Here is an 11912-nt window from a genome sequence, read left to right as displayed (position 1 = left end):
AGATCACCTGGGTTTGGCCCCCAGGTGGTGGAATCGTTAACAGTGGACGCTGTTCTGGTTCGTAGTAAGGCAGACTTGAAAGCTTTGCAGGCCGCGGATCCATGTATTCAGGCCTTTCGCCAATTCTGGGTGCAGGGGCAGCAACCAACTGTTGCTGGATTGAAAAACATTTCGAGGGAAGTTCAACAGTTGGTAAAACAGTGGCCCCAAGTACAGGAGGTGGATGGAGTTCTGTATAGGACAGTGCAAATACCTCCTCCTAGAGAGTTGGTGTGGCAATTGTTGCTGCCTAAGGGCCTTCAGGTTGAGGTGCTTACAAGCCTCCATGATAATCACGGTCACCAAGCGGTGGAGCGTACCATAGATCTCGTTCGCCAAAGGTGCTATTGGCCTAACATATGGCAAGATATAAATAAATGGTGTACTGAGTGTGAACGCTGTATTGTTGTCAAGGCATCGCAACCTAAGTTGAGGACATTTTTGGGGAGTTTATTAGCTAGTAGATCTTTAGAAATTATTGCAATTGATTTCACTGTGTTGGATAAAGCTAGTAATGGGCAGGAAAATGTTTTGGTTGTGACAGACATTTTCTCTAAATTTACACAAGCTTATCCTACACCTGATCAGAGGGTGAACACAGTGGCTAAGATTTTGACAAAGAAGTGGTTCTATATTTAGCTTTGAAAGGGAATTGCTGAGGCCGTTGTGTGAATTGTATGGTATTGCCAAAAGTAGAACAACTCCATACCACCCTGAGGGTAACGGTCAATGTGAAATGTTTAACCGGACATTACATGATTTGCTTCGCACATTGCCACCTGAGCAGAAGCGAAAGTGGCCGCAATTGCTGCCACAGCTGCTCTTTGCATACAATACAACGGTACACCAGTCGACTCAGCATTCCCCCTATGAGCTGATGTTTGGGCAGAAGCCCAAATTGCCGGTTGACCATCTGCTTGGTGGTTGTGGTGAAATGGAGGAATGTACCCCATCAGATTGGGTGGCTCAGCATCAAAAGCATTTGACTTCTGTTTATACCAGCGCCCGAAAACACTTGGAGAGTGCGGCAGAGCGCCGTAGGGTTGGATTCTCTGAGGTAACTCCTATACTGTCCTCTGGCACGTTAGTATATTGTAGAAACCATTTTCATGGCCGCCACAAGATCCAGGATGTCTGGAATTCTACGTTGTTTGAAATTGTGACGTGTATTGATCAAGTGGGGACGTTGTATAGGATAAGACATCAGGGAAAAGATGGCCCTATTAAGGTTGTTCATCGTTCACACCTTAAGTTGGCTCCTCGGGGTACAGATAGGCTTGGTCAACCCATTAGAAGTGATTCCGGTATCTCTCTTAGTCCGGGTAGGGAACTGAGGTCTGAGGATTTAGAAGTGTTGAATTCAGCCACAAATAGTTGTGGTTCATACCGGGGTGGGTGCCCAGGCTGATTCTAGTTCTGGAGTTACCAGCCAGGGGTTAGTTTGGCCGGGATAATTAATGATTGTCCTCCCATGAGCCGTATAAGAGAGCCCATGGGTGGGCAATCCCAAGGGTCAACCCAAGAACAGGAGCCGGGGTTGGTTACTAATATAGAGCCTCTTTTGGACCAGCCAGTTGGCCAGTCAGAATTGACTAGTTCCCCTCTTAGGCGTTCTACTTGTAGGACAGCAGGCCAACACCCAAATCCTTTTCAACTTCCTCAGTCCGTAGCACGAAATGGGTCTATTAGTATAGTGGAGGTTAGCGCCCTTACTACCCTTTTTAGACCTTGGCAGTAGTGTGCTAAGTTTGGTTGCTCACCGGAACGGTGATCATTAAAAAGCAGGGGTGTATGTAGCCAAGCCACTAGGAGGCGCTGTTGTACCTACGATAGTAGGCAGGATTCCGTTTAAATACGCACTTCCGTTAATTTAATCTTTTATTTTCTTTGAGAGTGATTATATTATCCTCTGTAGTTATTTGCACTTGCATGAGCAAATTGAGCCAGTTTTGAAGTGAAACTACTGACTTGTTTAATAAAATTTAAACTGTTTATTTTACCTTAAGGATATTCATTTAATTGAATAGCCGTGTGGGGAAAACCTTTTACATGGTCTGGGATCTCCCACCCAAATAAAATCAGAGTGGCGTAGTCAAGAATAGTGAGTGCTTGGTGTGCCTCACTACAATTAGCAGGGTTTTTTCTTTAATTTACTCGATTATATAAAAGAATGACTTGTTTTTTGTTTTTCCCTCCCTCTCTCTCTCCTTTTTGTCTGGACTTTTGAAGTGTTGATTGTATGTCTGTTGTTTTGTTTGTTTTGATGTTATGTAGGAAAATGAATAAAAAGTTGATAATAAAAAAAAAACACTTATCTGTGCCACCGCAGCCTGCGCAATTCCTCCATGTGTTAATCAGAAATCACCGTCATTGTTTCACGATGCCAATCTTTTGTCTGGGACAGTCAAAAATCTTGCAATGTGTTTAGGGATTAAGAAAACAAATGTGTTATTTCCCAATACACGCACTTCAGCTCAGGCGTGCTCAGGGAACCCTAACCAAGCTGTTACAAAAAAATACAAAATAAATAAAAACAACAACAACAGAAACCCTTCTTTTTCTGCTTTCACAACTGCGCTTATGCAGACGCGTGAGAGTGCCCTCTAGAGGCAGGTAGGCATGACCGCAGGCTATTATTATTATTAATATTATTATTCTTATTCTTATTACTACTTTCTTGTCCTCCTGGTTACATATGACAACTTCATCTTCTGCTGCTTGATGATATTAAGACACTGGCTATGTCTTGCATGCATCAAGTTATATTAGTTGGGTGCTTATGAAAACTGAAACTTATAAATGGGAGACATGTGCATGTATGAAAGCTATGTAAACAGTTTTACCTTATGTTTGTTTCAAATTTAACATGCTAATCGTATTACTCATTACCAAGTTAAAACATCCAAGCATATGCCTTATCATCAGTACATCAATTTGAGGACCAAATCTCAGCACAGAACACAAACAAGAAACAGGAAGTGGTTTATTGCTGCTGTGCTACTCAGTTTTATTTCCTGGGTGCCAGGAGATTTTTGAAGTGGGCTAAATTCCAGAAGACAAACTGACAACTAAAAACCTTGGGTTAATTCTACTGTTTTCACAAATACTGACCATTATTATTGCTTTTGTGCAGTAGAGTTCCCTGTACTGCACCAAAAGTCCCCTAGAATTCCAGGGGAATTTTGAGTGCCCAAAAACATTACAGTTTTAGTTGTAGATACAGTGGCTTCACAGTAAGGTCTTGTGATTAGGGATACTTTCATGACTAATGCAGTTAGAAAGGGTTTTGTTGTATAGTGTGTATGTATTTATCTTTCCTCTAACTTTTAACTAAGAATTTTAAGAATTAACTAAATACATTTTCTAAATTGTGAAGCTTAATTTTGTGGTTCGTTACCAAGCAGTACTTTGCTAAAGATTGACATGGTTAAATATAACTTACAAAAGCAGATATTGATTACGGAGAGCCACTACTATAGCTGGTCTGCTAAAGAGTAAGGGTAACCCTTTTTATGAAGCCCGTATTTATAATACATTATAAAGGTATTATTAAGGCATTATAATGAATGAATAGTGCATTATAAAAAACTTTATACTATGTTGTATCATCTCATGAATATTCATAAGAACAGTTTTAATGTATTATTATATGTATTATGATGATTTATAACGCACAATGAACACGATCCATCCGCTTAAGTTTCAATGGACTATATTTCTCATATCTTGCCACTTTACTTATGTTACTTTACTTAAAGCAGACAAAGACCACTTATAAGTAATAATAATAACAATATATATATATTTTTTTCCTCAAACAGCCATAAGATCAGATATCAGATCACATGAATGTGTAATATGACACATTTGCTTTGAACATTTTTTTAAATATATATAATATCAGTTTGATTATTTTGATGGCTCTCTTTAGACAGCTGTTGATAAGTAACTCTGCAACTACATGTCAACTAGCAGTCATGAGAGTATTAGTACTGTGTCTGCTGAATATACTGTATGCTAACACTTTATTTTGATGGTTCTTCAACAGACAAACTGAGTATAGGATACTTTGCAAGTATGTGAACATTCTACCTACCCTACCTAAGGGTGAATCCATTTCACTGTCTTACCCCTTCCCCTTCCCCTACCCCTTCGTCTTACCCCTAGCCCTTGTCCCTCGAAACCGAGTGGTAAGCGCTAGGGGTGAACACATACCCCTATGAAATGAGACACCACTTGGTTACGGTTACGTCATCATACACCGTCGCTAGTTGGCTGCTATGTCACCAAGTGTTGACCACAAACTTTGGATCGTTTTACAAACTTGTTAAAACTGTAGACATGCATGGAGTCCATTCAAGGCTAGTCTGCGGGACTGTTGTGCAACTCAGCAATGTAACGTTAGTGTAGCAAACTAGCGATTTTTTTAAACATTTCAATTAAGAACATGGTTTGCAAATATATATGTACAGGACTGTCTAGAGCACAAAACAAGACTGTCATAATTTTTAAATAAATTATTTAAGCCGAAAATACTTGAATACTTGATGATCTGGCCGCCATTGTTGCCGGTTGCGCAGTGTGTTCTGGGTACCCCTTGGTTTCAAGTAAGCTCGCGAAAATGCTTGGTTTTAAGGGGTATCTACCACTTCCCCTTAGCCCTACCCCTCGATCAAAACGAGAATTGGGATAGCCCTTACTCTCACGTGAACGCGCAAAACTAAGGGGAAGGGCTAAGGGGAAGGGGGAAAACAGAGAAATGGGATTCACCCTAAGTCTACTAATAAAATTAGTTTTATATATATAAACATTGCACCCAAGAGATGTAGTAAGGTACTGTGCAGATCTTAAATAAACAATGTCAAGCTATGATATAGCCCATTATAAATGAAGTACATTTAATATGGTGTTCATTGTGTGTTAAAAATAATCATACTTTTAAAAGTTATAACCACAAATACATAAGTACTATAATGAATTATAATTGTTGTTATGATTATTCATGAGATTTTATAACGCATTATAAGGTTTTTTATAATGCACTATGCATTCATTATAATGCCTTAAGGATACCCTTATAGTGTATTATAAATACGGGCTTCATAGAAAGTGTTAGCAGTAATTTTACAATGAATGGTTAAGGGATAAAATCACTATAATATTTACTTAATTACAAAGCACTCAAATAGCAAATACAGTATAAAAAAAAAACATAGGTGTATTGGAAAAACATGCCTCTGCCTACATTTTTGCCAAACTCCAAAAACATACCTGTACATACAGTTCACTGTGGTTTTCTGCTGAAATGAACACCAGTGGTAGTAAAACAGCAACAACTTAAATTCTTGTTTACACAAATTATAAATACAAGGGCAGAAAAGCGATGGCCGTCTTCCAAGACTTAATTTTACAGGGTTTCTTGCTCAATACTATGTTATCTTAATATTTGCATCACATAACGAGCTCCATATATATGGCTTTTTTTGATGTACTAAACTTGCTCAGCAACTTGGTACAGTATTGTACTTGCGATGCGAAGCGCTTGGGCACAAATTCTGTGAAACATAAGCCATGATAAAAGAGATCAAAGAGTCAAGTCACCTTTATTTATATAGCACTTTTAACAATACATTTGTGTCAAAGCAACTTTCCAATATCAAAATAGGAAATAGCGTGTCAATACTGTAAAATGACAAGATTAAACACTCAATTTTCAGTTAAAGGCATTTCATTTTTTAATTCGGTGATGTCATCATCCAGCTCAGTTCAGTTTAAATAGTATCTGTGCAATCAAGTCGACGATATCGCTGGAAATTAAGTGTCCCCAACTAAGCAAGCCAGAGGCGGCAGCGGCAAGGAACCACAACTCCATCGGTGACAGAATGGAGAAAAAAACCTTGGGAGAAACCAGGCTCAGTCGGGGGGGGGCCAGTTCTCCTCTGGCCAGACGAAACCAGCAGTTCAATTCCAAAGTCAGAAAGTCCCTGTGTAAAGGACTCATCTGGTTCCCGAGGTCTTGTCCTGATGGCCGTCTAGGTGACGAGGTCTTCACTGGGGATCTGTCTCTGGGGCTCATCTAGGTGTCCTGATCTCTGCTGATGTTCAGGGCTGTAGAGGTCATCTCTAGGTGCTGATCCACCATCTGATCTGGATACGGCCTGGATCGGGTGGTTACGGTGATCTCGGAATAAGAAAGAAACAGATTAATATTAGCGTAGATGCCATTCTTCTTACAATGTAACAAGTACATTGGGTGTTATGGGAAGTGTTCCTGGTTCTGGTTGACCTAATTAATGCAGCCTAAAAATTCTTTAACGGATTTGAATATTAGAGGCGTATTATTGTGTTATGTGTACGCCAGGTTAAAGAGATGGGTCTTTAATCTAGATTTAAACTGACAGAGTGCATCTGCCTCCTGAACAATGTTAGGTAGATTGTTCCAGAGTTGGGGCACTAAATAGAAAAAGGATCTGCCGCCCGCAGTTGGTTTTGATATTGTATTATCAAATGGCCAGAGTTTTGAGAATGCAGTGGACGTGGCGGACTATAATGCGATAAGAGCTCTCTCATGTTTACTAGGGAGCCAGTGCAGTGTTGACAGAACCAGGCTAATGTGGTCATACTTCCTGGTTCTAGTAAGGACTCTAGCTGCTGCATTTTGGACCACCTGGAGTTTGTTTATTAAGCATGCAGAACAACCACCCAATAAAGCATTACAATAATATAACCTTGAGGTCATAAATGCATGAATTAACATTTCTGGATTTGACTTTGAGAGCATAGGTCTCAATTTAGATACATTTTTAAGATGAAAAAAATGCAGTTTTACAGATGCTAGAAACGTGGCTGTCAAAGGAAAGACTGCTATCAAATAGCAGACCTAGGTTCCTAACTGATGACAAAGAACTGACAGAGCAACCATCAAGTGTTAGACAGTGTTCTAAATTATTACATGTGTGGGTTTTAGGTCCGATAATTAACACCTCTGTTTATTTCAGAATTTAGCACTAAGAAATTACTCTTCATCCAGTTTTTTTTATATCAACTATGCATTCCGATAGTTTCTCAATTTGGTGTGTTTCACTGGGCCGCGAAGAAATATAGAGCTGAGCATCATCAGCATAACAGTGAAAGCTAACACTGTGTTTCCTGATGATATTTCCCAAGGGTAACATGTAAAGCGTGAAAAGTAACGACCCTAGTACTGAGCCTTGAGGTACTCCATACTGCACTTGTGATTGATATTATACCTCTTCATTCACTGCTACGAATTGATGGCGGTCAGATAAGTACGATTTGAACCATGCTAATGCATTTCCACTAATGCCAACAAAGTTTTCTAGTTTATTCAAAAGAATGTTGTGGTCAATAGTGTCGAACGCAGCGCTAAGATCCAGTAGCACTAATAGAGAGATACAACCACTATCAGATAATAAGAGCAGGTCATTTGTTACTCTAATGAGAGCAGTCTCAGTACTATGAAACGGTCTAAATCCTGACTGGAAATCCTCACAGATACCATTTTTCTCTAAGAAGGAATATAATTGTGAGGATACTACCTTTTCTAGTACTTTTGACAGAAAAGGGAGATTCGAGATCGGTCTGTAATTGATCTTGTGGATTTTTAATGAGAGGCTTAATAACAGCCAATTTGAAGGTTTTGGGGACATATCCTAATGACAATGACGAATTAATAATAGCCAAAAGAGGATCTATGACTTCTGGAAGCACCTCTTTTAGTAGTTTAGATGGAATAGTGTCTAACATATATGTTGTTGGTTTAGATGATTTAACAAGTTTAAACAATTCTTCCTCTTCTATAGTAGACAGACTAAAAGACTTGTAAAAGCCATCTAAAATGGCATGGCTTCTTTAACAAAATCACTTTATGTTTATGTTGCGCTTCTACAAAGGGAACTAATAGTAGCAGGAGACCAGTGGTTTACAAATATTCAGTGTTTTCATCGCTCAGGTCTTAAAACAGTTGTTGGAGGCCGTTGTTGTCTTGCCGTTTGTGGTTATGCTCTGTGCCAAACTGATCTGTGTTCTCATACCAGGTCTAGTAATTAGATGAATCATTGGAAGCATTCGACTGGGCTTTCAAGTTAAGGACAGAATAAAATGTGGCGTAACGACTACAGATCAGTTTCAGAAAGAGTTTTCTGACAGGGACAGGTTTAAACTCTGCAACCTCATTGAGTGTAACTAACTCAGTCTAGCTGAATACCCTGCTAGCTTAAAGGGAGATTTCACCCAAAAATGAAAATTAACCCATGATTTACTCACCTTCAAGCCATCCTAGGTGTATGTGACTTTCTTCTTTTAGACGAACACAATCTGAAAAAAATGTCCTAGCTCTTCCAAGATTTATATTGGAAGTGAATAGTGGTTGGGATTTTTCAGCAAAATAAAGTGTATAAATCCATCATAAGAAGTACTCCACACGGCTCCAAGGCGTTAATAAAGGCTTTCTGAAGTCAATCAATGCATTTGTGTAATAATAATATCCATATTTAAAACTTTATAAACCATAATCAGTAGCTTCCACTAACTGTCCTACGAGTATTCACGATAGAGTGGCGTTCCAGCAGATGATGTAGGACGGGCGCCCAACCCTATTCCTGGAGATCTACCATCCTGCAAAGTTCAGCTCTAACCCTGATCAAACACAAATGAACCAACTAATTAGGATCTGAAGGAGCACTTGATAATTACAGACAGGTGTGTTTGATCAGGGTTGGAGCTGAACTCTGCAGGAAAGTAGATCTCCAGGAACAGGGTTGGGCACACCTGATGTAGGACGTAGGTGTTACATAAGCTCCGGTGAGAATATGCTAGTCTTGTGAGAAGTAAGTTTTTTTCAAGCAAAGGAAAACCAGTCTCCTCTTGGCTTACATCGAAATCATGCAACATTTTTCTTCACAAATCCTTGCTTTGTACTTCTAATTCACGACCTTTTTTGTTTTGTTTTGCTCTTTCCTCTGTGCTTCCACGTTTGTCACTACTCGCTGGAGCTTACGCTAAGTCTACGTCATATGCTGGAACACAACTCTCTCATGAACGCAAGTACGTCAGTTTGCAGAAGCTAGAAATTACAGTTTATAAGGTTTTAAATATGTATATTATTCTTACACCTAGGATGGCCTGAGGGTGAGTAAATCATGGGGTAATTTACATTTTTGGGTGAACTATCCCTTCAAACTATACCCAACATAAATGTGCTGTACCACTCAGCATCCTAACTGACCATTCCTCCAGCTGATTAATCTGCTAGCTTAACCTGTGCCTTATAAATGATTATAACCATCAGCATACTAGTTTAGCATTTCATTAAACAATTACCCTGTTGGTTCGGCTTAGCTATATCCTGTAAACGTACTACTCAGGATCTCAGTACTCCACCAGCCAATTAGCCTGCTAGCTTATCCTATACCCCATATAAATGTTCAAGGTCCCACTTTATATTAGGTGGCCTTAACTACTATGTACTTGCATTTAAATTAATCATTTGATACAATGCACTTACTGTGTACATACATGTTTTTACATTGTACTTATATTTTAAAAAATACCTATATGTAATTACATCTGTAATTAATTTCTGTAATTAAATTTATAATTACACTGTTCACCCATCCCTTACACGTTAACCCACCCTTAAACCTACCCATACCAACAAACCTGTCCCTAACATTACCCGTATCCCTCCTCAATAGCAGCAGAAGTGTTTTGCAATACAATATGACCACGGTAAGTACATTGTACTTATTTTTTGATGTAAGTACATAGTAGTTAAGGCCACCTAATATAAAGTGTGACCATGTTCAAATATAACATTTAGCATACTAACTTGGCATTCAACTAGCTCATTAGCATGCTAGCCTATACAAATGTTCAGTTATGGATTTATACATACTACATACAGTTAGGTCCATATCTATTTGCACATAGGCACAATTTTTTTTTTAAATTTTAGCTGCTGACCAAAACATATTCAAGTTGCTGTCATATAATGAGTACGGGCTTAAAGTGCACACTCTGATCTTTAATTCACATCAAAATTGGAGGAGAGGTTAAGGAATTACAGCTCTTTAATATATGCCTTTCCCTTTTTCAAGGCACCATAAGTAAATGGACAGTTGACTCAAAAGCTGTTTCATGGACAGATGTGGGCTATTCCTTCGTTATTTCTACATCAACTAAGCAGGTAAAAGTTCTGGAGTTGATTCTAAGTGTGCCATTTGCATTTGGAAGCTATTGCTGTGAACCCACATCATGCGGTCAAAGGAGCTCTCCATGCAAGTGAAACAGACAGTTTTTAGGCTTCAAAATCAAAATAAATCCATCAGAAATGCAGCAGGAACATTAGGAGTGGCCAAATCAACAGTTTGGTAAATTCTGAGAAAAAAAAAAAAGAAAAAAGAATGCACTGGTGAGCTTAGCCATATAAAAAGGCCTGGATGTCCATGGAGGACAACAGTGGTAGATGATTAGAGGATCCTCTCCATGGTAAAGAAAAACCCTTTCACAACATCCAGCCAAGTGAAAAACACTCTCCAGGAGGTAGCCGTCTCACTGTCAAAGTCTACAATCAAGAGAATACTATACAGAGCAAATAAAGAGGGTTCACCACAAGGTGCAAAAAAGGCCTGATAAGGCTGGTTGCACACTAGATGATTTTCAAATCTTAAACGATTTTAAAACCATGGGAGACCACAGACATGAAGACAGTTCAACCCATTTTTAGTCTTATAATCCTCTGAACGCGCAACACTAGAGGATTAGACCAGACCACGAGACCACACACTTGTCGATTGTAGGAACGATTTCACAGTGACACGTGATCTCGCGGACACTCACGAAATCAAACGTGACTTGAGAAGAAAAACAATAGAGGACAATCAATGTTGCCAGCTGGCTCTCCTGGCGCGTGTTCTGTTTCACAGTAAAAAACAAAGTATAGAAAAGAATATGCAATACCTCCGCTCCCTATACGCAGAGTATGCAGTTTGAAGTACTCCAGAGTGCAATCTGGACGATTGGGGTGTATTTAATTTGGCCATATTAAAGAAATATTATGTGCTAACTCTAGAATCATAGGCTTATCTTAATTATTATCTGTTTAGTAACCATGGTAATTTTAGTTAGATGAAGTCATTGTTTACAAATAAACTCTTGATGACAGCACCTCTGGGTTCTTCAAGCTGAATAGCGCTTCATTTATATTTCCTTGAGGATCGGCAGGCTGAAAATCTCTGAGTGAAAATCACTCAGAGCTGTAAATCTGTACAATAGATACGTGAGCACTTTTAATGAGTAAAAGAGACTTTCTCTGTGATTAATATTTTTTTATTTATTAAAGACTATAATAACTACTAAAAATCCAAAATCAGTAGACTTAATATAGTACAGTGATTCCTGGTTCTTTTTAAAGGATTGAGCCATAAAACCAGTAATTTAATTTGTGCATATAGCCTATATATAAAAGTATAAATAAAAATGTTGCAGAGAAAATTAACATTTATTGCTTAAATACACACTAAAGCACATTAATAATAATATTTGCTGTAGGTCAGATTTAATAACAGCTGTTTTAGTAAACAAAAACATTTAAAATAGGCCTATATGCAAAAAAAATAAAAATAAATAATAATAAAAAAGATATATATATACAGGTGCTGGTCATATAATTAGAATATCATCAAAAAGTTGATTTATTTCACTAATTCCATTCAAAAAGTGAAACTTGTATATTATATTCATTCATTACACACAGACTGATATATTTCAAATGTTTATTTCTTTTAATTTTGATGATTAGAGCTTACAGCTCATGAAAGTCAAAAATCAGTATCTCAAAATATTAGAATATT

The sequence above is a fragment of the Onychostoma macrolepis genome, chromosome 24 (assembly GCF_012432095.1).
Source record: "Onychostoma macrolepis isolate SWU-2019 chromosome 24, ASM1243209v1, whole genome shotgun sequence".
Lineage (NCBI taxonomy): Eukaryota > Metazoa > Chordata > Actinopteri > Cypriniformes > Cyprinidae > Onychostoma > Onychostoma macrolepis.
This window is presented reverse-complemented; position numbering follows the sequence as displayed.